General features: G+C 44.5%; 1 protein-coding gene and 2 pseudogenes across 38 annotated transcripts in view; 1 reads left to right on the top strand and 2 right to left on the bottom strand.

The window, feature by feature from the left end:
• Positions 1-27,420, bottom strand: part of SORBS1 (sorbin and SH3 domain containing 1) — a 241,675-nt gene that overhangs the window by 160,250 nt on the left and 54,005 nt on the right. For 37 of the 38 annotated variants that reach the window (XM_036829021.1, XM_036828992.1, XM_036828997.1 and 34 more), the window contains exon 2: positions 11,907-12,002. The gene's annotated coding sequence lies outside the window, so the exon portion shown is untranslated. The remainder of the gene's footprint in view (positions 1-11,906; positions 12,003-27,420) is intronic. The other variant, XM_036828985.1, reaches the window with a different exon arrangement.
• LOC118882758 lies at positions 13,895-14,387 on the top strand (annotated as a pseudogene).
• Positions 18,268-18,365, bottom strand: LOC118883161 (annotated as a pseudogene).

Here is a 27,420-nt window from a genome sequence, read left to right as displayed (position 1 = left end):
ATATGGGGATATACGTATGCACATAGCTGATTCATTTTGTTATACGGCAGAAACTAACACAACATTGTAAAGCAATTATACTCCAATAAAGATGATTTAAAAAAAAAAGAAGATATGGTATATATATACAAAGAAATATTACTCAGCCACAAAAAAGAATGAAATAATGCCAGCAACATGAATGGACATAGAGATTATCATACTAAGTGAAGTAAGTCAGAAAGAGAAAGACAAATATCATATGATATCACTTATATGTGGAATCTAAAATATGACACAAATGAACATATCTACAAAACAGAAACAGACTCACAGACATAGAGAACAGACTTGTGGTTGCCAAGGGGGGAGGGAAGGATTGGGAGTTTGGGATGAGCAGATGCAAACTAGTATATACAGGATGAACAAACAGGAAGGTCCTACTGTATAGCACAGGGAACTATATTCAATATCCTGTGATAAACCATAATGGAAAAGAATATGAAAAAGAATATATATATAATAAAGTAAAATGAATGAGTTGGACTAGCTGCCCTCATAGTTTTCTTCCAGTTCTAACATTCTGTTACACTACTAAATGCTGCAGCAAAGCAGTCACGCCCCCTTCTATTGAACACCTTCTGTATGTCAGGTGCTCTGCTGGGTACTAGAACAGTTTGCACTCAAGGAACCTTCCAACCCACGTATGCCAGCAGCCTGTAAACAAGCTTCTACAGTACAGAGGGAGAGGTGTGTGGACAGGGTGAAGGGTCAGCTGACCCAGCAGAGGAAGAGGGCAATCAGGAACAGCTTCCCAGAAGTGATGCCCAGGCCAGCACCTGAACTACGTAATTAGGCCATAGGAAAGGGCAGAAGGAATAATATGTACAAAAGCACACAGGAATGGCCCAAGAGGACACACACGATGGGAGGAGTTCAGAGATAAAGGGCCTTATAAGCCATACTGAGAAGAGCTCTTGTCAGCACCCCCAGGCCCCCCCAGTCCCCTGCTGTTCACCCTAACATCTCCCTAGGCCAACACCGGGTCAGCCATCAAACAACCACCCAACCCCTGCCCCCCAGCCTGTCCCTGTTTCCCTGAGTCACATGGCCAAGCCACACCTGTTTTACACACAGGCTTCTTTGCAGTCACTCAGTAGGCCTTGCTTTCAACTCCTGTTTGGCCCCTAGTGCCCAACCCATGACAGCTGTTCCAAATAGTTTCCATCTGCCTCAGAGCCACGGCTGCATCCCACCTACCCCGCTCCGGCTCAGTAGACGACCCCCACCTCCTCCGTTCCTGGGAATGCCTGTCCAAGCACCGCTCCTGCAGCAATCCTTCTGGCCACCTGTCCCAAGCTCCTTCCTACACAGCCCAGGCCAAGCTGTGGGGATCTCTGCTCATGAGTACAAATTAAAAAGAAACAGAAACCACAGTCATCCACCCATACAGGCTGTTGCCCATGCATCTGACTGGGCTCTGAAACAGCACACTTCAGCGGGATGAGGTGTAGGCATGTACCCTGCACGCCAAAAGGCATTACGCAAATACTATCAGGTACTCCATCACTGTTTTTTGAAGAAACAGGTAAACAGATTTTGATTCTGAGTTGCAAATACATAGTACCTTCAGGCATGTGAACCAAGAATGCAGCCTAGGATTCTGCCAAAAAGACCCTTTCTATAGGCCTTTTCTATAACACAATGGCAAGGCCTTCATGAGCCTGCTCTCTGGTCCCTGCTTTTTTCCCTCTACACACAGTCCATTTAATGCCAACTTAAGCAGCACTGAATCATTTTAGTGCCTTTTATTTCTGAAATAAATTTCCTAAAAACACAATATATTTAATATAAAATGCATACTCAATAGGTTCCATATATTGCATGTATGTTATACTGCACTGTGTGTGTAGTTATTTATTTTTCCATGCTCTCGGTGCCAGTATAAGTTCTCAGCCAAAGGAGAGCAGCACAACACAGTCTCAGACGACACAGCCCCAAGCAAAACACCCAGGGCACCGCCCTGCGGTGACATGTTCTACAACGTGTATTGTTTACTCTGCCAGCACTTCTCTGTCTGCCATTTTATTTATTTTTTGCTCTGGTCAACAATTTTGACTCATAATGGACAAGAGACGGTCTGCAACTGGTGTTGGACCTGATACCAAGAAATAAAGGAAAAGTATCACCTAAGATTGATAAATTCGAGTGTTGGGTAGTCTGACCAGTGAACAGGGGTCAGCTTATAGACTGGGAGTACCGAGCAACGGAAATATGATATAGAATATGCCAGGAAGATAAATACCTCTGCCCAGATCACCTCCACACCATCTACTAAACAGAGCTAGAGAGCCTTCCCACAGTGCTGCAAGCTCAGGGCAATGCCATGAGCTCCTGAGTACACAACTCCTTACACTTAGTTCTCTCGTGTTTATTCCATGTAACTACGAGGAAGAAACGGCATTAGGAACCCTCCTCCATTTTATAGGGACAGAGTAAAGGAACAAAGTAGGTGATTAAATAGTTAATCCCAGGACTTCCCTAGTAGTCCAGTGGTTAAGACTCCAATGCAGGGGGCCCGGTGCTATCCCTGATCAGGGAACTAGATCCCACATGCATGCTGCAACTAAAAGATCCCACATGCCGCAACGAAGATCCCATGTGCCGCAAAATATTTTTTAAAAAAAGCTAATCCCACTAGGGGATTGTAAGTAGAAAAAAACATGGGAGACCCCTGTAAGTTAATGATCACTCAAGAAAGCAGGTTTGCTTAACCACAAAACCAAGCAGGCTTGCTTAGCAATAAAACCATGCAACTGAAGCACAAGACGTGCCCCCAAACAATAAAACAATGGTGGCATGAGACCCACTTCCTGCCCAGTGAGCTCAGTAAGTTAATGACCCCTAGGACATGTTCGCTGCACACATAAAAAACAATAATTTATGGAAGGTGACATTTCAAAGTGAAAGACCCTCATTGTACTGAGACCTGAAATAATTTTTCCATAGTGCCATGACAGTCCGAGCTTGACCATATAGAGACAAGAAAACTCCCCTGCCCAACCTGGAGGAGGAGCTGATGATGGAAGCATGACGTCTACTCAAGAATGAGGAAGAAGGTGGTCTTTTCCCCCTCCCCGCTTTTCCTTTGATTATAAAACTGTAGCCCACTAAGTTCTATGGGGCACGGCACCCTCTTGTCCACCCTCTTGTAAACCTCACAAGCATCCTAATTCTAATAAATCACTTCTTATCTAGCACTTTGCCTCTCGCTGAATTCTTTCTGCACTGAGACATAAAAAATCGGAGCTCCTTGGAGCCCCCCGAAATGCCACCTAGCGGTTTCCCATTGAGATGCTGCTCTTCCAGCCCCACAGAACTGGTTACGTAGTCGGTACCCCAAAGTTTCCCAGAACTCATGCACAGCTCTGAGTGGGCGGGGCATGTGACAGAACATAATTCTTGACTGTTAAGAGTTTGAGTGAAACCCAAACATGATCTCATTCTATATAACAAACAAACAAAGCCCAAGGAGGGTGGGTTGTCCTAGGGTAGGTGGCAAGTCAGGGCCCAGCAGGTGGTCAGAGTGAGAGCTCCCGTCTCCTCTTTAGTCAGTCCAGCAAACCAAGAGTCTGCGATGATCTTTCACCCTAAAGCCAAGCAGCTAAAAATGAAAAAGGATCAAGAGGCTGTCTCCATTCTGGCTAGCATTTAGTTTTCGGAAGTTTACAAGAATGATTTTAGGAGGAAAAGGGTGTTATTAGAATCAAACTGATCACAATAGCTCGTAAAAGGGGAATGATTTAGATTAAATTCACACGGTTATTAAAGTTTTAGGATGGTTTGTTGCTTTTTGTTTGTATGAAGCTCCTTGCCTATAATCTACTGAATACTTTGGAAGGTACCAGGGCCCAAAAACCTAATAATTCTGCTTCACTAAAACATCAGTGGCTTCTGTCATCCAGTTTTATATTTTTGTCTGCTTACTGTAAAAAGGGAGATTAAGAAATGTTCAAGCTCCTTCAAGTTCAGTAGTTTAGTTTTGTATGAAAGAAGAAGAAGAAGAAAAAAAAACTGGAACAATTTAAGAGCAAATGTGATTAGTAGATTTGTATAAATGTTTCCAACATGGTAATTTTATGAGCAAACCACATTACACAGAGTACACGATATGTTTCAAAACTAATATAATGATACAATAACTGTAAAGAATACTAAACAAATTACATTACTGCTTTCTTTCCTTCCCCTCTTGTTTAAAAATGCACAAATCTCTTTAAGGAAAAAAAATTGTTTCACTCCACAGCCAACTGTTTTTCTATCATTTTAAATGTAGTTTCCATTATTTTAAAAGGGGGATACCAATGGGCTTCCCTGGTGGTGCAGTGGTTAAGAATCTGCCTGCCAATGCAGGGGACACGGGTACGAGCCCTGGTCTGGGAAGATCCCACATGCCGCGGAGCAACTAAGCCCGTGTGCCTAGAGCCCGTGCTCCACAACAAGAAGCCATTGCAATGAGAAGCCCGCAGACCGCAACAAAGAGTAGCCACCGCTCGCCACAGCTAGAGAAAGCCCGTGCGCAGCAACGAAGACCCAATGCAGCCAAGAATAAATAAATGAATTTATCTTAAAAAAGGGGGGGGCTGCCCTGGTGGCACAGTGGTTGAGAATCTGCCTGCCAATGCAGGGGACACGGGTTCGAGCCCTGGTCTGGGAAGATCCCACAGGCCCCGGAGCAACTAGGCCCATGAGCCACAACTACTGAGCCTGCGCGTCTGGAGCCTGTGCTCCGCAACGAGAGAGGCCGCGATAGTGAGAGGCCCGCGCACCGCGATGAAGAGTGGCCCCCACTTGCTGCAACTAGAGAAAGCCCTCGCACAGAAACGAAGACCCAACACAGCCATAAATAAATAAATAAATAAATAAATAATTTAAAAAAAGAGGGGGGATACCAAAATGATGTTTTGCTGAACCTCAAGATCCCTTGATTTGTCAAGATAAGATTTTAAACTGATACTGAAAGCCAGGGGTTACAAAACCAATAGGCCGAGAGGGCCAACCAGATAACAAATGATGGTGTGGAACTGCAGCAAATTGGTACTCATATACTCCCACACGATGGGATTCAGGGCTGTTCCACTCCAGGCCACGCTATTCCATGCAAGAATATGGCCCAACACTGCTAGATATTCTAATTCTCAAGAGCAGCTAGAAATCAAATCATGTGAAACTTCCCGACTTCGAAAATTCTGGCCACTTACTTCAAAAACTTTTAAAACACTGGTGTTTTATGGGCAGCTAGTTTGAAGGACAAAATGCTATAAACATGATTAATTCAGGGAGCAAATTCATCTAGAAACACAAATTTATTGGAAAACAAAGGTTGATCTCTATATACTTTTTTAAACCTATATTCCCCTATAATAACTTTTCTCTTGCCCAAGAGGAAGGAGGATGGGGGAATACATAAATTTGAGAAAAAAAATTGAAATTTGCTGTTAGAAAGCAAGAAGGGTAAAGGTACCTCTACTTCCTTTTTTATTAAAACAATAGCAATTCATATAAGAGTATGTCCAGCTTTTGAGTCTATGTTGGGACAATTCCAGAAGTTGCAAATTTTATTGAAGTTAGGCTGCCCTAGGCATAGCAATTTTCCCTAAACATTTTGTCTAATCAGAAATGCCACCCAGAGCTATCCAGACGCAGCTGCTTTTATAATGGTATGCTAATGGTTTGTGTGACTAAGTTAGAAGGCATGATAACGGGGTAGGCGAATGTCACCTCCTGAAAATGTAAAAGTATTATCTATGCAAATTATGTAGGTGCATATGCACCTTAAAGGGTTTCTTGACCCTCCCCCCCGCCCCCCCACAAAAAGTCTAAGAACCAACACCTGATTATAATAGTGAAAGTTCAATTGTGCAAGTTCAAGCATAAATAATGTAGTCACTTTTTTCAAGCATACCTCTGCAGGAACCAGTTTTTAATTTAATCACTGCCTTAATCAGCAGACCAGAGAAAATCTCTTTGAGTGAGGAAAACAAAGTGAGTCACCTCTGTGTTGATAAGGAGACTGCAGGACCAGGGGCACTGCTGTGAAGTAGGTATCAGGTGGTGCCTAGTCTAAATTAGAATGATTGCTGATCGCCTTGTTTTAGTGGCATCCCCAAGCACAGTCTAACATTTACCTCCCCAAACTGGGGGGCGGTGGAACAAAAAATGTATCTCACTCTTTGTAGTGACTAGATAGAAAAGGAGAAAGTATCTTGTTTTTACACATGGTTGGCTGGCAAATGTGATACAGCTTCCTGTTTGTTTTAGGAGTATAAAATCAAATGTGTAAATCTCTTGGAGAAACATCAAATAATAAGAAATGTCGGTGCTGCATGGAACGGATGTCATGTCTTTGTAGAACACAAAAATGTTGGCCAGAAAGAAACGTTATAGAACCTCTGGTAACACAAACCAATATGGCAGCCCAGGGAGATACTTTTAGACAATGAGCCCTGTAGAAACTGACACCCAAACAGCACACACTCCAAACAGTGTGGTGACCAGCACATTGGTTCTAGACATTGAATTCTAGCCTTCACTTTATGCAAATTCCATTTTGAACATTTTCTGACAGTAACTGAGATTCTTAAGATAAGGAAAATGAATTTGGGATGATCATTTTAATTTGACTGAACTCTGGGGTTAGGAACTATCAACCACAACGGATTCCAAAGCCCACGTCCTGCTCCACAGTGCAACAAGACTTTGCTCTAAAGGGCAGCAGGGAGATGGCCAGTTGAAACAGACATAATTTGTGGCTCAGCTCATGCCAACTACACCTCATTTGAATCCACATTTGTCTAAAGTAGCTGAATAAAATGTTGGCCAGAAACAGCCTTAAATCCTTTTTGAAAGAAGGGAAGGGGGAATGAAATTGGCCTGATTGACATTTCCGTAACACGCAAAAATGAGAAACTCAAGTTAAAGAGGCTGTAGGAGAACAGAATTTGCCACCCCAAAACATGTCTCTTTGACATATTATTTTAAACTGGTTACACTTTCTAAGAAATAGCAGACATGGGAAAAATTCTGAAAACCAAATAATAGTTACCCTTTTGGAAGAAACATTTATCAGGGAAATCTTCATTTGTAAGGGTGTCTCCATGGCTATGCCAGGAAGAGGAGGATGATCTGATCTCTAGAAACCCTCATCAATGGAGAAGATGACGACTAATCTACATAACAACCTTACCCTAGCTTACAGTGCTTTTCCTGGTCACCTCCCATAACTGACGCTCATCCTCTTTTATCTTTAGCTGAGGATGGTATTGAAAGCGAGGGAGTTGGTCACTTGGGGGAGTTACTCAGTTTTCCTGGGACTCTACCATGTATACATGTTGTTTACTTCTGTTTGGTTTTCTCCTGTTAATCTGTCTCATGTCAATTTAATTCTTAGACCAGCCAGAAGAACCTAGAAAAGTAAAGGAACATTTCTTACCAAAGCCTAGTCCCAAGTTGCTGATGTACATGAAGCCTCAGAACAAATAAAGGCAATGGAGACTGAACAGGCAATGACCTTGGTTGACATACACGACGAGCAATAGTAACAATAAAACCAAGTAGTGAAGGAACTTTAAATTTTTCTAGATCATTTATTACACCTAGAAGGGGCACTATTATCCTTTTTAAAGGTAATACATAAACATGATACAAAAAAAGTTAGAAGGACAAAATGGTATAGAGTGAAAAGTAAGTTTTCTTCCTATACCACTCCCCCCCCCGCCTGCCCCCCAAGGTTACTTATCTCCAGCAGCTCCTCCTGAGATGGTCCACATGCACAGGAGCAATGAAGCACTATTCTGCATACCTGGCCTTTTTTGTTTTTTAAACTTAAGGCAGATTCTACCATTTTTTAAAAAGTCCCACCACCCCTTGTGATGAATTGGGAGATTGGGATTGACATATATACACTAATATGTATAAAATGGATAACTAATAAGAACCTGCTATATAAAAAAATAAAATAAAATTCAAAAATTTAAAAAAAAAAAACCTCCACCACCCTTAAGTCTCCAGGGGCATGGGAAGGTAGCAAATTTTTTCTTTTTCTCATTCCTGAAATCACTTACTAAAAAGGAAACAGGAGAAATCCTCCCTACCATGACTGCCAGTCAGTTTCATTCTTTTTTAATCTTATTTAGGTTCCACTCTGAGAAAAGATGACAAAGGAAACTAGGGTTGGTGTCAATCGTCATGAACAGTCCACTGAAACCTTCACTTTGCCATAAATTAATGCTTTCAGACATAGAATGCTACACAATCAGTGTTCATTTTCCAGAGATTAGATGCTCCAGAAGTGTCACTGAGAATATTTTCACCTAAACACAAGGGTCTTGAGATACATGGAAAAGCAAGTTGGGGCTGCCCGTGGCCCAGGCAACTTGAAACAGCACATTTTATAAATGCTGCTTGTCCCACTGCCCTCAACAGCTGCACTGGTTTCCCGTTCTTTTGTCATTTCCACAAAAGGCCTGAAGAAAAAAACAAGACAAAACAAAAAACACAAGCCTGGAGAAAAAGTGGAAATGTTTACAAAGAAGAGAATCTTGAGGATATTCAAAAACCTTTGGAGAGGCTAACCTGAGGCTCCCAGGGCAGTCAGAGACGGTGGGCCCCAAAGCCCGAAGCCCGGCAAGAGGGAGGAGGCCGGCAGGCGTTGAGGTGGTAACTGTGGGAAGGGGACAAAAGTGTCTACGGGGGCTGCAGATACCCAGACTAAAGAGACTTCCCAGGTAACCTGAAAACGGAAAAACCAAGGAGCCCAGCGAGAATATGCTGGAAGCTCAGTGGGGCAGTTTCTCTGGGAATTGGACAAAACCAATACAGGAGAGCTGTATTTTGTGCCAGACGCCCACAAATAGATGAAAATGTGTATGTTCAAAATATGATTTTCTCATATCCATGGATGACGGTTAAGGGGTATGGGTGGTCCTGAAACACATACGTCTACGACAACCATCACTTCAACCATCATCAGGTCTATTTTTGCAGCTTTATTATCTTGTAGCATTTACCTTTGGTACTTCAAAGATATCCAAAATGTCTCCTAAACTGTGGTCCTGCAAATCATGGTGCCTGTTTGGCCTTTTCATAAAATTACATCACAACTTTCACCGCAAAATTACTGATTTTCGGGCATTGCTTTCCACTCAGTGAACCTTCATTTAATGAACTTTTGAATATGATCATAGAATGAAAAAAATCTGAAACGTATTAACAGTGAATTAAACTTCATCAAAATGGCTGGTGGAAGTTCTAGTGCATATAAAGAACAGAGTAGCTTACAGGCTATTATTGGCAAAGGATGGTGGATCCTCCTGCTTGCCAGCCAAAGACAGCCATGTGCCAAATGCATAAATGCAGTTTATAATTCACTCAGCTGGCCAGATTTTAAATCATGCAATTCTAAAACTAATTTTCTTGATTTGGGGGAGTCACAGTATTTTTTTTTTTTTAAACATAAGGTGAGGCTTTATTACTACTGTCATATCATCTCACTTGAATAATTTATATTTACATTACATGAAATTATCCCTTATTCATTAGCGTGTGTCTTTGTTTACTTCTTAGCAGGGATTTTATATGGAAAACCCACTCTTTGCTTTTCTTTTCTATGTCCAAATCCTACCTATTCCTCCCTTCTCTCCCTGAGTGATCGCATCCAGTCTCATAGCTTCAAATACCATCTACATGCTGATGACACTCCAAGGTACCATTTCCAGCTCCAGCCAACTCTAAATCTCTCTAAGAAAATCGAACGGGCATCTCAAACTTCATATGCCCAAACGAAACTCGCAGGATCCTCCCCAAACCTCCCTCTTTGGTCCCCATCTCAGTAAATAGCATCATTATACTCACCCAGCCAAAAACACTGGGCTTATTCTTGGCTTTTATTTTTGCTCAAACCACACACCCAACTCAGCAGGCTCTGCCTTCAAAATATACCCCGAGCTTGACCACTTCACATCATTTTATAACCACCACGCTAATCCAAGCCACGCCCTTATCTCTCGCCTAGGCCGGAAGGGCCTCCTACAGGTCACAAGGATTCTATTCTTGCCCCCAAAGTCTATTCTCCATTCAGGATCCAGAGAAATAATTTTAAAGCTCAAAGAAGATCATATCACTATTCTACTCAAACTTCTCAAAAGGTATCCAACCACACTCTGGGTTTTGGAGTAAATCTAAACTCCTTATCATACCTACAAGATCTGGCTCCCACCTACCACTGATCTCATTTCATATCACTCTCCCCATAACAACCCCCCATTCAAGGCCAGCCAAACTGGCTGCCTTCCTTGTCCCTCTGTCACGCCAAGCTCAGCCTACACCAAGGCCTTTCTTTTTGCTTGCTGTTCCCTCCGCTAACCACTTCCCCCCAGATTCCTGCACTCCATCCAGATCTCTGCACAAAATTTCTAGCCCCCCCCACACAGACCTTCTCAGACCTCTTTCAAAAAGAACCCCTCACTCTTTTTATAGCACTTATTATCACCTGAAATTATATTATCTACTTAGTTATTTCCTTCATTCACAAAACAATATTTAGTGAGCACTCACCATGTTTATGTGCAAGGTGCTCTTCTAGGAGCTGAGAAGACAGCAGTGAATAAGCAAAGATCCCTGCCCTCACGGAGGTCACATTCTTGCTTGTCACCCCACTCGAATCTAAGCTCCAGTCTGTCTGTGACCACCGGGTCCCCAGTGCCCAGAGCAGTGCCTTGGCACAGAGTAGGCATTCATACATGTTTACCAAATGGCTGAAGCATCCCATCCGCCTGAGACCATCTGCTTCCCTGAGGACTCCCACCACAGAGTTCTTCCTAACAGATGGGTCTCTGACTGAGGGACCCAGAATGTCCACTGTGTCCCTTTAGGCACAGCAATGGGGACAGTCAGCCTCCCATACCTGAGTTGGGTCCCTAACCCTGGGCCTGACTAACTGTCCTTCCTTTCTGCCCCACCAAGGCACCCTGCAAGCTCCCCAGGTGGCCATGCCACGGGTATGCATCTCACTGGGTCGTAAAAGCACCTGGTCCACGCGGTGGGAGTGGACCAGGCAGTCAGCAGCAAGCCAGCCAGCTTCTCTCAACAAAGGGCGGCTGGACTCGAGACGCACGGGTCATACTGCCTCCCTGGCTCAGTGTCCTGCCCTCAGTACTCACGTGAGACCTTCACCATCAACTAGCTAGCACGCCTCAAAGTGCTGCCAGCACTGGAACACACTGGTGTTAAAGACATATCTTTGCCTCTTTCAACTGCCACAGATGCAAGACATTTACCTGCTATGATGAGTAATTAAGTTTCTTTCAGGGGGGAAAAAGGAAGAACATTTGTTAACTGTGAAATTATCTGATCGCAAATAAAAATGAAGGTAATTGTGAAACATAGTTAATTTATCTTTCTAAAAAATGGTAGCTGGAGTGGTAGGAAGGAAAAAAAGGAAAATGAAAATCTCTTGAAGAACCACTCTGGAGGACTCAAAATCGGTATTTAAAACCCATGTTTCCAACCTATGTATTCACATCTCAATTTGTTAGCACAGAATTGCCCAGCTCTACATCTCAGAGTCAGATAGGATTACTCTGTATTTGCTCAGCTTTTTATTCCCTTGGAAGCATTCTCATATAATCTTTCAGCAGGGCAGGATTCATTTCTCTGTCTGGGGGCCCAGCAAAGCCAAACAATGCACCTAAGATCCCACAATAAGCAGAACGAAGTAGGTACCAGAACTCAGATATGCCTAGGCCCATCCCAGTGTCCTTCCTTCTCTAATAGAAAGGACAGTGTGGTTCTCTGAAAATCACGTTCTACAGTCCACTGAAAACATGTCCCTTCACCGCAGCAGCAGGAAAAAAAACACACACACATACATATTCACCAGTGGTTTAAGGTGCTGGAAAGACGCATTGGTCCTGGAGCTGTGGGCAGAGAGAAGGTCTCACAAACTCTTCCAATAAATGCCACTCCTGCAATGACAAACATACAAGGCATCTGCTGTGAATAGGGCATCCTGTGGCCTCTCTCCAAGGAGGCCATCCAAATACCAATTGCCAGGCACCCTGTTTAGACTCAAAGCCTCCCTCCTCATCTTCCAGCCCCACTTCCTTCTTACCCTGACATCACCTAGTAGAAGCAGAATCTTCAGTTCCCTGGTTGAAATGGTCCCCATTAGAATCAATGGATCTTGGACAGAAAGAAGCTCTAGAGATCATTTATAATAGATGTCGAGTGGGTCACATCTAGCCTACAGAGATATTATATTAATCTGCAGGATATGCCTAGAAATTTGAGCCAAAACTTAAAAATCAGAGATGTCACATAAAAACCCAGACTTTGGGCTTCTCTTTAAAAAAAAAAAAAAAAAAAGAGGATCTGTCAAAATAGCCCATGTTCATGTCTGGAAATGATCAGCTGGTGCTAAGTAGCAACTGCCCTTCACAGGCAGGCTTGGCTATTCCAATACGCCACAGTCGCTACCACTCCCTATCGCCACAGAGAAAAGCTGTGATGATCATTGTCCTTGCGTTATTTTGTTCGGGGTACAGAAATATTTCCTTCTACCTCTGATTCTAACAAAAGTAGGAACACAAAAAAGGGGCTGAGTTCTAAGAGGAAAAAGAATGGTATAGCACATAGAGCAACTTAAGTTAGCAACCTCAGTCCTGTAGACATTTGCAACCCCTGAACAAGAACAACACTCCCATTTCATACAAGTGTAAGCAGAAAACTAACTTACCCACTCCCACAGTTAGAACTTGCTCTGCCTTTAGACACTAGGTCCAATCCAGGACTCTTTTGCTATGCCCCATTGCACAGTAATCTTATATTACAAAGCAAAAAGCAAATTTTATGTGTGTATACACACACACACACACACACACACACATATGTATGTGTTTCCCTCAAAGCTAGATACTCAATTCAAGGAACTACAGTTGAAGTATCCAACCTACTCTGTAGTAAAATGCTTGCCATACCTTCATCTGCCAAAGAATGTAAGAGTAAGTTATAACAGGTTCCCTAAGGGCTTGTTTCCTAATGTGACATTTTCAATAAAACGTTACTGCTTTAAGCACAAAAGTAGTTCTCACAAATACCATAAATCCGCTACTTCAACAGTGCTCAGTTAACGTTCCAAACTGTCTGAAACACTCCTTATGCTAGAAAAATGTCCTTTAATATGCATCTTGAATACAAGGCTATCAATAAGCTTATGTATAGGTACCAACACCGTAATAAATGAACAATGTTCAACGATAAGGTCATGGAGGGAGTTATTTATATCGTCCCCTCAAAGCATGTATTGATTCATTCACTCAGCAGATATTTACTGAACCCTATTACATGCCAGGCAGTGCATGAGGTGATGGATACACAAAGATGAATACACCCAGTCCCCTAAGTGGCTCTGTCTGGGTAAAAGATCCAGACACTCAAAGACTTCTAAAACAATGGGTAAACGTAAAGATCTGGGTAGGCACAGGTGCTGTGGGAGCCCTAAGCAGGGGTTCCTAGTGCAGCTGAGGTGAAGAGATGCTTCCCAGCACGGACAGAGGCCTGAGGGAAGCCTACAGCAGGGATGGGAGTGGAGCAGTCGGGGGGTGAACCGAGGGAAGGAGGGAATGACAGGGACAGTGTGGGTAAAAGCGAAAAATATGAACAGCCCCTCCCTCCGATTGAGTCTTGTCCAGATTTTGTATCACCTTATGGGTCTTAAAACCCCCCACCTTATGCCACTTGACACAACATCTGCCGAGACTTGATGCACAAGCCCCACACGTGCACCCATGGAAGTTGATCTTGCCAAGTGCCCATATCAACAATGCCACCAAGCCTTTGTGTCAGAACCACCATCTTCCAGTAATTCGCCAAAATGACCAACACAAAGGGAAAGAGGAGGGGCACCCGCTACATGTTCTCTAGGCCTTTTAGAAAACACGGGGTTGTTCCTTTGGCCTCATACATGTGAATCTACAAGAAAGGTGATATTGTAGTTATCAAGGGAATGGGCACTGTTCAAAAAGGAAAGCCCCACAAGTGTCCCCATGGCAAAACTGGAAGAGTCTACAATGTTAGCCAGCATGCTGTTGGCATTCTTGTAAACAAACAAGGGCAAGATTCTTGCCAAGAGAATTAATGTGCGTATCGAGCATATTAAGCACCCTAAGAGCCGAGATAGCTTCCTGAAACGGGTGAAGGAAAATGATCAGAAAAAGAAGGAAGCCAAAGAGAAAAGTACTTGGGTTCAGCTGAAGCGCCAGCCTGCTCTACCCAGAGAAGCACACTTCGTGAGAACCAATGGAAAGGAGCCTGAACTGTTGGAACCCACTCCCTATGAATTCATGGCATGACAGGTGTAAAGAAAATAAAAGACCTGAACTGTTTAAAAAAAAAAAAAAAAAAAAAAAAAAAAAGCCACCAATTCAGCCCTGCTGCCTGGTAATGTCCACCTTTCACATCCTCAGGGCAACAAATAATGTGCCAGAGTCTGCAGGACCCAAGAAACATGGGGGTAGAAACACTGAGCCTTCTAGTATTTCCAGAACTTCCGTGATGTCTAAGAAGACAGTAAACAGATTTTTTTCCTGTGCCATCACAGGACGGTCTTGCCTCCATCTCAGGATCTGGATTTCTACAGACAAAATCTACCATGCGGTTGAGCCTCAAGCAGCAAGTTTTGTGAGAAAATGTTCCAGAATATCTGCCCATCAAAACGCCCAGGTGGAGCTCCCCTTTTCTTCATGGACTAAAAAGGGAGGAGCCGCCAGCCCTGATCTAGGCTGAGGCAAAGCCAAGGGGCAGCATCTCTGAAAGACAAGCGTTAGGAAAGGGGCATAAAGAGGAGTGAAGACCAAATATGTCGCCATGGTTAGGGTTCAGGGTCAAGGTCCGTTCAAGAAAATAAGGAAGCATCCCTGGATCTTAACTGGTGGGCAGGTTCCCAAGTCTGGCTGAAAATTAGAATCACCTAGAAAACTAGAACAGTTTCTTGGGCCTCAGACCCATTAAATCTGAATTTCTGGTTTGGAGGCACAGGAACTATTCAGGTGATTGTGATGCCTAGACTCTGATACTCATTTGGAAAAGGGTATCTTTCACCCTTTTCCAGAACACTCTTTCACCCTCTAGAACAATCTCAACGTTATTAGTTCAGCATCTTTCCGGCAGGATTCAAGGATCCAGGCTTTGGGGGAGTTGCACATCCTTAGTATGTTTACCCACTCCCTAAATCACACCGTCACAACCATCACTTTACTCCTTTTTATTTTAAATAAAAATAGAAGGCCAGCAGCCAGGATGGCAACTGGGTAAGTGAAGCCAGCCTCCCTCTCTGCCCTTGTCGCTATATATCATGACCCAATGCCGGGGCCTCCAGATGATCTACTGGAGTTGTCCAGTCTCAGCAGATCTGAGCCCTTGTACACCTGTGTAGGCTCACCCTGGCAGAGCAAAGGGTCGGGGAGCATCTGGTCACCAAGGTGGCCTTTGAGGAACAGCTCCAAGGCACACAGCACTCTGATCAGATCCTTACTGCCCACCAAAGAAAGAGCAGGACACTGCAGATCAATGCAATGCCTGGAAACCTGCCAAGCCAGCCGAGCACTTCTCTTCCCAGATTTCCACTTGTGGTCAAGAAACGACCTGAGCAACCTCAAGCAAAGAATGGCAAAGTAAATGCTGTGAACCACAAGGATGACAGATCAGAGTAAGTCAGTTCCCTGAATGGACCAGCCTCCAGAGATCTCTTCCCCGACATCACCAGATGCTACTAGGTGACCTTCAGACAGCCCAGCACCAGAGAAACCCATGGCTGACCAAGGTCAGCCTTCCTGACTGCAAGGCCCAGCAGCAATCTATAGTATCCTTCACGAGAACAAGGAGACACTCAAGCATCCCCTTCAACCTAAGGGCCCTCCACTTCAGCCATAATGCAAATTTGGAAGAGCACAGGTGAGGCAGGAAGTCTAGGAAAAGCACAAGATACTAATTTATCCCTTCTGGGGAGAAAAGCAATCCAATATTTCTTGCAGTACCATTATATCCTTGCCTAAAACAAGACCATTCTCTGACCCAACCCTCCAAAAGATGTCACAAGAGTTGTTCAAGGCCCTGCCAAACACCCTGAACCATCACCTTCCTCATCTACATCCCCATCTCTAGCCTATCCCAAGAACACAGAACAATCCTGGATGTTGTGAAAGTCACCTTAGCCACCTTCATTCCTACTCAACATCAATCCAACAATCCAACCAGCTCTGGACCAATGGGAGCCTCTCTGGATACATGTTTTCCTAACTACCATGTATCTCTCCTTCAGAGCACAAATCACTTATTTTTACATTGTTTTCCCACTAACCTATACGTATGGATAAGGATCATGTCAACATTTGTTTTGTCTTTTTGTTGTTGTTGTTTAACCTCTTTTGTTTGCTTGACTTACGATCATTGTATCCCAATAGTGACTTCAAGTCCTCTAGGTTCCTTCAAAATATACCCCAAATTTCATACCTTCCAGCTAAAAGATGACCAAGTCAACCCATTCCCTAACTACTCAGTCTTGCCACTGGCCTCTGGAATCTAAGCATCCACTAATTAGTCCACTAATTTAGTGGACTAGAAAGGACCCTGCTCAGAAGGCTAGTCTAGTACTGGTAAAGCACTAACCCAGTTGGACTCCCAAGGTCAAGTTCACCCGCAAAGGCCAAAGTCAGCATGGAAAAGTCTACCAGGTGATGAGGAGAGAAGAAGAGAGTCAAGATGTGTAATCTGAGGTTCCTAGTGGACCCTAAACAGGGTCTGACACTAACGCTCAACCTGATGTTCAAAGCACCCGTACTCTGCCTGGTTTCTATCTCACCGGGAATCTGATAATTCTAGTTATGAGGCATGACATGACATAGCTTCAAATTTCTGGGACTGCTTGATGCCAGAGCTGTTTCCTATTACTCTTCAGCTCCTAGAAACTTTTGGGTCCCTGACCATTGCCTGGAATTCTGGTTTCATTCCCTGCCCCAACCCCTGCTACTTTGTGTGTGCCCTAACTCCACCTAACTACGCGACCTTGATGCATCCTGCCCATGGCACTCACCTAGTTCCTGGCTCTGCTCCCTCCGCACACCCCTCCGCCCCCCAAAGCCTGGCACATAGGAATGTCTGCTGAAGGTAACTCGACCTTACCTACCTGCTCTCCTGCCTCTCAGACTTGGCCCCTCTCTCCTTGTTCTGAGTCCAAGGCCCAACTTTCTTCCCAAGCTCATGGGAGACTCCCCCCCCTCACAAATTCCAACTCCTCCATCAACAAACCCAGACAGTCCAGGGGAGAAAAATCAATCCCCAACTGGCCTTGAGGCTGACCAATTTGGGAAGGAAACAACTCACAATAATTATCTTTCCTTTTTGTGCTGTTTTTAAAATCACACTGCCTTTAATGCTTTAACATGACTTCACTCCTGTTTTGACCTTGGAAAGCACTTCCCTATTTCTCACAGCAAATCCCACTGGGGCCGGGGCCAGACCCAGTGCCATATCCTCAGGACCTGAACAGTACTGAAGCTTCCGAGATGCTCAATGCCCAGATGGCTCCTATGTCCAAACACCACTCACCTCTAGTCCCACTGCCCCGCTGTCCCCTTTTCCCACCCATTAGCAGAAGAAAGTGGATCTTTGGGAGCTTTTTATAGTTCTCCCACCTACTCCACAAATTCAGTAGGAGGCAGAATGAAGTTTCCAAGTTCTCTGAATGACACAAAGCTCTTAAAGTAGAATAAAATTAGTTGAAAAATAGCAAGATGATTTTTATCTCCTTTAAAAAAAAAAAAAAAAGCACACCTACTTTAAATGATTCACAGTGACTTCATACTTTCTTCCACTGGAATATGCTTTTCTTCCTCCCAAAGGTGGTCGTACCCTCCTTTCTCCCCATCCAGTCCTAAAACAAGATACCTCCACAGGATACCTGTTCTGATTTGCGGGCTCCCAAGAAAATTTTCCCTTTTTTTTTTTTAACTGAAGTACAGTTGACTTACTAACACACCATTTTGTGTTAGTTTCAGGTGTACAGCAAAGTGATTCAGTTATACATATATTCTTTTTTAGATTCTTTTCCCTTTATAGGTTATTACAAAGTACTGAGTATAGTTCCCTGTGCTATATAGTAGGTCCTTGTTGGTTATCTATTTTATATATACTAGTGTATATATGTTAATCCTATACTCCTAATTTATTCCTCCCCCAAACAGGGGACACTTCACAAATTTGTGTCATCCTTGTGCAGGGGCCATGCTAATCTTCTCTGTATCATTCCAATTTTCTCGTGCTGAAGCAAGCACGAGAAAATGTTGACGATAAACAAGTCAGGCAATATTCCTGTCCCCTGGATGGGATAAATAAGATAATTACAGACTGAAAGTAGTTTTTGCTGGTGGGACTAAAGTTAGGTAGTCAGGGCTGGCCTCAGTTAAGAAATGTTATTTGATCTGAGCTGTGACTGGTGAGAATACCCCAGCCATGGCGAGAGACAGGGAAACAGCTCTACAGGTAGAGAGAGGAGCAAATGCAGAGACTCTCGGGGGAGAAGCCTCGGAGCCACCTACAGGGGGTACTCTTCCAACTCATCTCCAATACCCCAGATTCCCCCTGCAGCCTCCATCACCACCAATCAGCTCCCAGCTCAGCTGTGTGGCCCCACCAGGCCTAAAGTCAAAACCTTTGCTCAGGCCGCTCCCTCTGCTGCCTCGGTACCTGTTAGCTCCTTCTTGCCCCTCAAGGCACCCGTGGTTGGGCCCAGTGCCCTTGCCCTCTATCCCACAATCATGATATATTCTGAAGTCCCATTCTTCTGTCTGGTTCCCCCAGCTGACTGTTCCTTGATCACTGGGGTCCAATCTAACTCACCCCTGTTGGCCCAGAACCTGACACATAGGTGGTACTCAGAAAAGGTACACTAAATTGAAGTACCTCACATGCACGCACAAGCGAGTACATATATAAACTGGTGAAATCTGCATAAGGACTGTAAGATTGCAACAGTGCCCATTTCCTGGTTTGGATGCTGTACTAGTTATGTAAGATGCCACTACTGGGGGAGGCTGAGGGAAGGACACACAGGACCCTGTATCTTTTGGCGGTGGGGCAAATTCCTAGGAGTCTGTATTTCTAAGGTTAAAACTTCTTTTAAAACCCCAAAGATTTTACCTTTTAAATACTCTGATTTGTGGCTTCTCCTTAATAATAGCAAGATCTGGTGACACTGGGCCTCCAGGCCAACAGTTGGATGGGGCTGGGCAGTAGCTGTTCCCCCTTACACGGGCATGGCTCTCAGATTCCTCTCCCGAAACACCAAGGCCAAGTGTCAGTTGCTATTTATCATGGTGCCTGCAGTGCTTTTTCTCTTAGAAATATTGCTCTACCAAGAGTAGGAAAATGAAAGACCAAGAGGGTCTTGTATTTCCAGAAAAAAGGGAGACGGCCACATTTTTGTGAAAGTGAAAAACATTCCTGTGAGTTTCGATTTGAAATCCCCTACCCTTCACCACATGTTACCTGCTCGGCCTGAGGCATTTGAGGTTTGGACCCTGTACTGCAACTCTTTAGGACCAAATTTTTTACTCTAAGTCAGCAAATAAATTTTAAAACCAAACCACTGGAAAAGAACACAGCTTAAGTACACAGTATCCCATTCTGCCCTAAATATTTTGGTTCTTTCATCTCACCTTTCCTGAGAACACAGGATCCTGCTCTCAGACACCAAAAGAGAAGGTGCCACCCCTTATGCATGATCACATCCAGATAAATAAGCAAGATCTTGTTTTTCCACTGAAACTGCAGTTCTGTTTAGCAGGGGAGGGAAAAGGCCCTCAGGGCATGCCTTCCCCGACCTTTCCCTTCACACCACTACCATCGCCACCCCCCAAAAGGAACGTGCTTGGAATGCAAGTGTCCCTGAAAGGGGGTGAGGCCAAGGCACAGAACGCCAGTGAACTGCCCAGTGAATGGTTTTAGAACAGTGTTTCCAATCAGGCTACAGAGAATCACCTGGGGCTCTAGACGATGTTCCTCAGGTGACACCTCTTGCAGACTGCCCAGGACGGATTCATCCTGTGGCGTTTGGAAACCATTAATTTAGAAAACTGTGACCCCTTGCTACCCTGGGCAGTCGGCCAAGACACACCTCTCCGGCCAAGAGATGCCAAAGCTGTGCAGTCCTGGAAGGCGGCCACTAGCCACACGTGGTCATTGAGCCCTTGCAATGTGGCTGGTATGACTTGAGATGTACTGTAAGGGGAACATACACACTGGATTTTGAAGACGCGGTATGGAAAAAAAACGTAAAATAGCTCACTGATTTTTTTAAAAATACTGATTATATATTGAAATAATATTTTAGATATACTGGGTTAAAAATATATAGTTAAAATTAATTTCATTTCTTTTCACCTTTTTAAGTGTGGCTACTAGACAAATCTTAAATGACATATGTGGCTCACATCTATTACACACAGCCACGCTTGAGGAGACACTCAACATTCTAGTGGGCATTAACAATCCTACTGGAAAAAAAATAAGGACGCTGGTCAGGCCTGTCACCTACCAAGTGCATGATCCTCAGCAGGTTCTTGATCTCTTGGCAGCTCAGTTCCTCCCAGACACGGGCATGAGAGCACTCAGCACGCTGGGCCAGGGGAGAATCATAAAAGTAACTGGAAGCACGAGGCTGACATCTTCCCGAAGCTGGGACTCAACACCTGTGACCTTCCTCGCCCTCCTCCTTCCCTGACTGCTTGAAGTCCGTAAAATTTGAACCCAGGATCTCCTGGCATCAAATTTACTAACCACAGTGTGCAGAACTGGGCCGTGACTGCAGATGGACGGCACAGAGGGTCTCCGTCCAGAGGGTACAAAGGAATCACCTGAGGAGCCCTAACCCCGCCCCCCCACCCCCCCAACCAGAGACTCTGACTGTCCACTTGGTGTGGGACCAGGGAGGCACATTGCTCCTAAGAACCTTGGAACGTTCTGGTGCCCATGGCCTAGGAGTCCCTCTGAGACACTGACGTGGCTGAGGAACTGTGACCAAAACCATTAGGGCTGCCTTGGGACTCCCCCAGCCTGCAGTCAGCAGGCCAGCCTGCACAAGGCAGGTGTGGCCCACGGAGAGGCCAGGAGCTGACCAGGGCCCTTCCCCAGCAGAGGGCTACTTTCCTGACATCTTGTAAAGCTAGGTGGGAAATGACTGTCTGCCCTGGATGTTGTTTCAAAAGGCGGCTGACACTTCCTGCCTTCACACAAGGCCCTTTAAGAGGATCTAAAAGTACAGACAATTTCAAAGTGCCCAACAGCTTGGCAACTGGGCTAAAAAGACTAGGCGGCTTAGCACTCCCACCAGCAACACACAAGAGGGTCCAGGACAGGTCCTCTCTCTGCCCTTGCCTGGTACCCAAAACACCAATGCTTGCCTGAACTTTCTGGATGTCAGGCCAATCCTTCAGGCTCTTCTGCAGAAGTGTCTCTCCTGCTTTCCTAGGAGCCCAGAAAGAGGCCAGGACTTCCATGGACAGACCTGCAAGTTCCAGTAGCCTGTTTATTCCTCTGGGGCCTTCAACCACTGGAAGAAGTCATCTTACCAAACACGAATGCCAGATAGGCAGAGCGCACAGATCAATCTAACCCCAGGAGGCACGCCGGCAGACGACAGAACTTTATCTCAACCAGTCACTGCTCCTTCCCTTGGATTTAAAACCTTCTCTGTGCTAAGCCATCTCCATCTCAAACCAGTACAAAAGAGCAATTTCCTGGAGAACAAAAATTTAAATATCCTTCCCAGTATTTCTGTCAGTAAAATATGATCATGAAACTCAACTTATTCTTCCTTCTTAGGGCAAATCTCTCTATGAAAAAAAAAATACAATGTGAACGAATCACTACATTTTCTCCACCGAGTCTGAACTGCCTCATATTTCTTTGGAAATCGGGTACAAAGTGAATAAGTACCAAATCTGAGAACTCCAATATATTTTTTATTTTTAATGCAGGAAAATGATCTGGGGTTTGTTCATAGTAATACAAACTACACGCTGACTCTGGCACATCAGCCCTGGGCCCCTGGACCCCAACCACAGAGTATTTTTCCAAATCACCCACCCCCACCACCAGAAGTCTGCTTCTCGCATTCTTCTGCCCCACAGTTGGCCTCTGTCTCCCAGATAGAACATGCCAGAGTACCATGAACATAACTGAGTCACCATGTAGCCCTATGTTCACTTGGGAGCCATGTAAGCAAACAATCTAGCCCAAAAATAAAACTCAAAATGTTATTGATCTCTTGAAGACCAATGGGAAGGAATTAAATTCTTAATGTATTGGGAACTGTCTTTAAAATCCCTCCTCCTTCTCTACCACTTGGTATCCCATACAGAGAGAGCAGCTATCCCTCTAAAGGCTCTTCTCTTCATCTTCCCACTCTCCCCAACTCCCAGCTCATACACACTTTCCCTCTCCTTTCCTTTAGCCTCTGTTCCTCCTTCTCACACACAAGTATTGGGTCTTTTCAGATACAAATACAGGCCCTCTTTACATGCATTCACATATCCACACTCACACAAACTCTGACCGGCCCACCTCTTGGTCCTCCAGCTCATCCTCCACTCATTGCCTCTATATAAAAAAGGACCAGGAACTGAACTAACCAAGAGAAAATTCTCCTTAAAAGGTAGGGTAACTGGGAAAGCTGAGTAATAGACAACAATTATGTTTAACAGAGAGAAGAGGAGAAAGTCTATGAACACTCACGGTGCCATGTGGCAAAGGGGTAGAGTTAAATGTCACCACTCAGATCAGAAAGATGCTCTTTATACCCAGATTATACCGCTGCTGGAGAGACAGCCCCCGCACAGCCATGAAGAAGCCAACCCATCTTGGCTTCCAAGAGCTTCCGGTAACACACTGGCTATGTATATCCGTCACTACATTAACGGGATAAAGTAGTATATGGAGAGGGGTATTTCCTAGGTCTCTGTCCACAGCAGAGATTCATCCTGGTGCTTGGAGAAGTCACAATGATCTGAATATGTGGAACAGTGGGCCTAGCACCATAAAGGACTTCTGAGATGGCTCTGCTTATGCAATGGCCTTGTTCCTTTGTTCATCACACACAGGGACAGTGAGGAGGAAGAGGGAGAAACTGGACTTCCCTGGTGGCGCAGTGGTTAAGAATCTGCCTGCCAATGCAGGGCACACGGGTTCGAGCCCTGGTCCGGGAAGATCCCACATGCCGCGGAGCAGCTAAGCCCGTGCGCCACAGCTACTGAGCCTGCGCTCTAGAATCCGTGAGCCACAACTACTGAGCCTGCATGCCACAACTACTGAAGCCCACATGCCTAGAGCCCGTGCTCCTCAACAAGAGAAGCCACTGCAATGAGAAGCCCATGCACCACAACGAAGAGCAGCCCCCACTTGCTGCAAATAGAGAAAAGCCCACGCGCAGCAATGAAGATCCAACGCAGCCAAAAATAAATTAATTAATTAATTAATTTAAAAAAAAAAAAAAAAGAAGGAGAAACTATGATGAGAATGACCCAGGCTCTACTTTCAAGGAAGCAAGTACAGGCCATAAGAGCCATACAAGGTAAAAACTGATGAAAAGTTATGTCTGCTTGTGAAGGAAGTTAAGAGGAGAGATAAGGGACAGCTGCAGGGCACAACTGAAAGAATGCCAACCTACATGCTGGCTCTACTAAGAATGGCCTTAGGCAAGTTGCTATACCTCTCTGAGCCTATTTCCATGCCTGTAAAATGAGAAGGCTGGCCATAGGTGATCAGAGTTCCTTTCCAGCACTGATATTCCACAGCTCTCTGATTTTAAGGATACCTGCAGTGGGGGTCATGAACAGGTGGAGAACAGAATAGAAATGCAGACAGGAGGAGGAGTACAAACGATCCGAAAATCTTAATTATGATGATCACTGTCGCTCTATGAAAATACTCACTGTACCTTCTAAAGCTACAGTTGTCAAGCGTGGCCAGACTTACAGGTAGGTTTCTGGCCCATTAATCTTAATACCAGAACATGCCCAGTGTACTTGGAGCAGGCCATTTGCTTATGAAGACACATTAAGGGCAGGGCCTTCCTCCCACGGTGCTGAGACCCTTCCTCATCCTAATGAAGGCCAGAGTTCAAACTCCCTGGTTTGCCAATGAGCAGACAGACGCGGAGAGCCTGAATGACTCCCCCAGGTCACACAGCTTGGACGGGCAGAACCAGGGGGGAAGCCCAGATTGTCTGACTCCCCACCTACTGATAAATGCCGATGAGATAACTGTGTGGGAGCCCTGCAAAGCTTGGACACTTCGAAACTCCACGCAGATGCACCTAACAGGTCCAAAAGGATGGGGGAGGATTCTGTAAAAGGGGAGCCAAGAGCAGCCTCCCCTTCCTCCACCACCTTGACAAGCAGGTTCATCACCAGCTCTGGGGGTTGGTATCTACCTAATACCCCGTTACACGTACACGTTCCCATCTTTAAGCAATGCAGGTGGTGGCCTGTACTCTAGAACTGAGGTACTCCGGGTCCTGGGGTGCAACTGAAATCCTGTGCAAAGACCCAACCACTTTCTAAATGCATATCCACAGGCAAGTCACTAAACATCTCAGGGCTTCAGTTTCCTTATTTGTAGAATAGGGATAACAACACTCCACACCTCATAGGGTTATGAGGAGGATTAAAAGAGGTAATACATGTAAGTGCTTAGCACAATACCTACAACATAAATGTTATTATCACTGCACTTTTTCTGGGGAAGAGTCCAGATACCTGGGATGCAGGGGCTTGGCCGCAGTGCCAGAAGCCCTCCTCCTGCACCCTGATGGGCCCGGATAGAGTGGGTTTATTCCTGAATGTGTGGAAATTGGACTTGGGATCTGGTTCTGTCCTTTTTAATTTCCCACTGTTAGGGTGGGGTCTTAAGGGATCCAAGGAGGCATTTCCCAGCCATAGAAACGCCTATTTAGTGCCTCTAGTGCAATTCACCAGAGTTCTTTTTCTCCTGCTCTCCAGCAGAGAAAGCCTCAAACCCCTTCCTTCTGGAACAGTGAGGAAGCTAGAGGAGGTACTTCTCTTCCCACAGGATGACCTCAGTTCCATTCCAAGGATAGCATGTGGAACGTGGTCTACGTTAACTTTTATTGGGTCATAGATCCCTTTGAGAATCTAATGAAAACTTTGTGGATTCTTCCCCTACTGGGGAACTGTGAAGAGAGAATCAACTAATTCCAGGTACACAACAAGGTGATGTGTTAGGATGTGAAGAAGATCCGAAGCTGAGGTCTTGGTCTGTGAAGAAAGGATTCAAGAAGAAAGAGATTACAGGAAGGTGTAAGAGATAGGAAGCAACTCAAGTCCTGGCTTTGCTGTTCTTTGGCCTCATGACCTTGAACAAATTACTCAATCTCTGAGTCTCAGCTTCCCCATCAGTAAAATGTGGGGGCTAATTAACAGTCCTTGCTTCACAGAGGAAGAATTATGAGGGTCAAATGAGATCATCTATGTAGACATTTAACATGTATCCGGTACACCTTAAGCATGCGCTCAACTGACGCCAACTATTATTACCATGATGAGGATGAGGATGATGAAGGATGAGGCAGAAAAAGGTTAGCACAGCCATGAAGCCTTACTGTACTACTGGTTTTGTGGTTTTTTTAGATGTTGCATTTAAAAACAAAATCAAGGCAGGTTTGTTGGGGAGAAATACCAGTACCAGAGGGAATACAGGGTCTTGAGGCCAAAATACAGAAGAGCTCTAACTGCAGAACGCCAACCTTGGGTCCTCAGCTCAGAAAGTCCCACCTTAGGTAGCAATGAAGGTGGAGAACATAGATGAGTGCCTAACGAAGGGCCAACTCAAATATCACATGTCTTTACTCTCAGCTGGAACAGCATCAACTCCATAAAGTAACCCAGTAACTCTCCAAAAGGCAGTTAGTCTTTGACTGACCAACAATGGAGGAATTACTATTTAACAAACACAATGTTGGGTTAGATGAAATCTTTCAAAGCAAGGGGCATTTAGAAGAAAAATAAATACATATAAAAATAAAAGAGGCATTTTTGATGGTAAAAAAGACTGGCGATAACAGTTCCCATGGCAGCCCTGGCTCCCAACATCCCTATGTTCCAATCTGTTATCCCCTCCCGTATCCTCCACCTTGTTACCTCATTGGCAGATTAGGAATAAGTCTGGAAGCAGCCATGCTTTCCCAAATAATTTCCTCTAATATAAAAGTAATACATGTTCATCATATAAAGCTGGGAAAACAAAGGAAATCTCAAAGGAAACGATAATCCAACCACCTACATTACCATGTTGATTTATTGCTGCCAGTTTCTCTAGGTCAAATCATTTTTATTTAAAGAATTATGTCACATGGCTTTCCTAAAATGGCCAGCATTTCTGAAGATTCAGTAAAAGCAGTAAGAATCAAGTTTAGAACTGGTTGACAAAAGGGAGACAAGTGCACGTACACACACGCGCACACACGTGTGCAGGGCTTGCCTCTCAGAGGCCCCTTGAACTCACAATACAGGATGGTCACTATGGCCACCCCGGAGCTAAGAAATTTAAACTTAGAGGATCAAAAAAGAACTCCACCCATTAAAACAATGCTCTTTAAGTATCAAAAAGTCTAGCATTTCAAAAGAGTGTTTTAAATACACATTTTAAAAATCCCAAAGCCTATGATGTGTTCCTTGGCACTAATCTGGGTCAGTTCCTGGTGGGGCTCCAAGGCAGAATTTCAAAAGAGATGTAATTATTCCTCATGTCACTGATACCATTCTATCAGATGCAAATAAGTCAAAATCATAACGATAAAGAAAAACAAAACTGAACCTCTCTGGCAACACACTCGGTGCTTAGAAAACATGAGTCTTCACCCGCATCTTTTATGGCTGCCTCTTAAAACCATTTTCGATACCACTTATGCCAGAAAAACAGGAAGAATAATTTGTTGACTAGTTTCAAGGCTGTCCTCATCTGTTCAGTGGAGGGGCATCTCAGACAAGGTTGTCCATTCAGCAGGAAAGAACTTTCCAAGAGATGAGCACCCATCACTGTTAAAGGGTGTCTCCTTCAGTTAGAGTCTAACTGCCGAAGGTATGCAAGCAGAGTTACACAAACCATGTGGCTTCCAAGGTCCCTCACAACTTTAAAATTCAGCCTTCGTTTCAGAAGGTGCTGCCCTGTTGCCTTCCCTCATTCCTCATTAACGAGAAACACGGCAAGATCACTGGCATGAGTTCCAGTGAAGTCTTCTCCAGAACTCAGAAGGGCCACAGGTAGAGGCAAAGAGCAAGAGATGGGAGTCACTCCTGAGCCTGGACGAGAGAG

This window comes from Balaenoptera musculus, chromosome 16, assembly GCF_009873245.2.
Source record: "Balaenoptera musculus isolate JJ_BM4_2016_0621 chromosome 16, mBalMus1.pri.v3, whole genome shotgun sequence".
Classification (NCBI taxonomy): domain Eukaryota; kingdom Metazoa; phylum Chordata; class Mammalia; order Artiodactyla; family Balaenopteridae; genus Balaenoptera; species Balaenoptera musculus.
The sequence above is the reverse complement of the archived record's forward strand: the minus strand, read 5'-3'. Positions and strand labels throughout refer to the sequence as shown.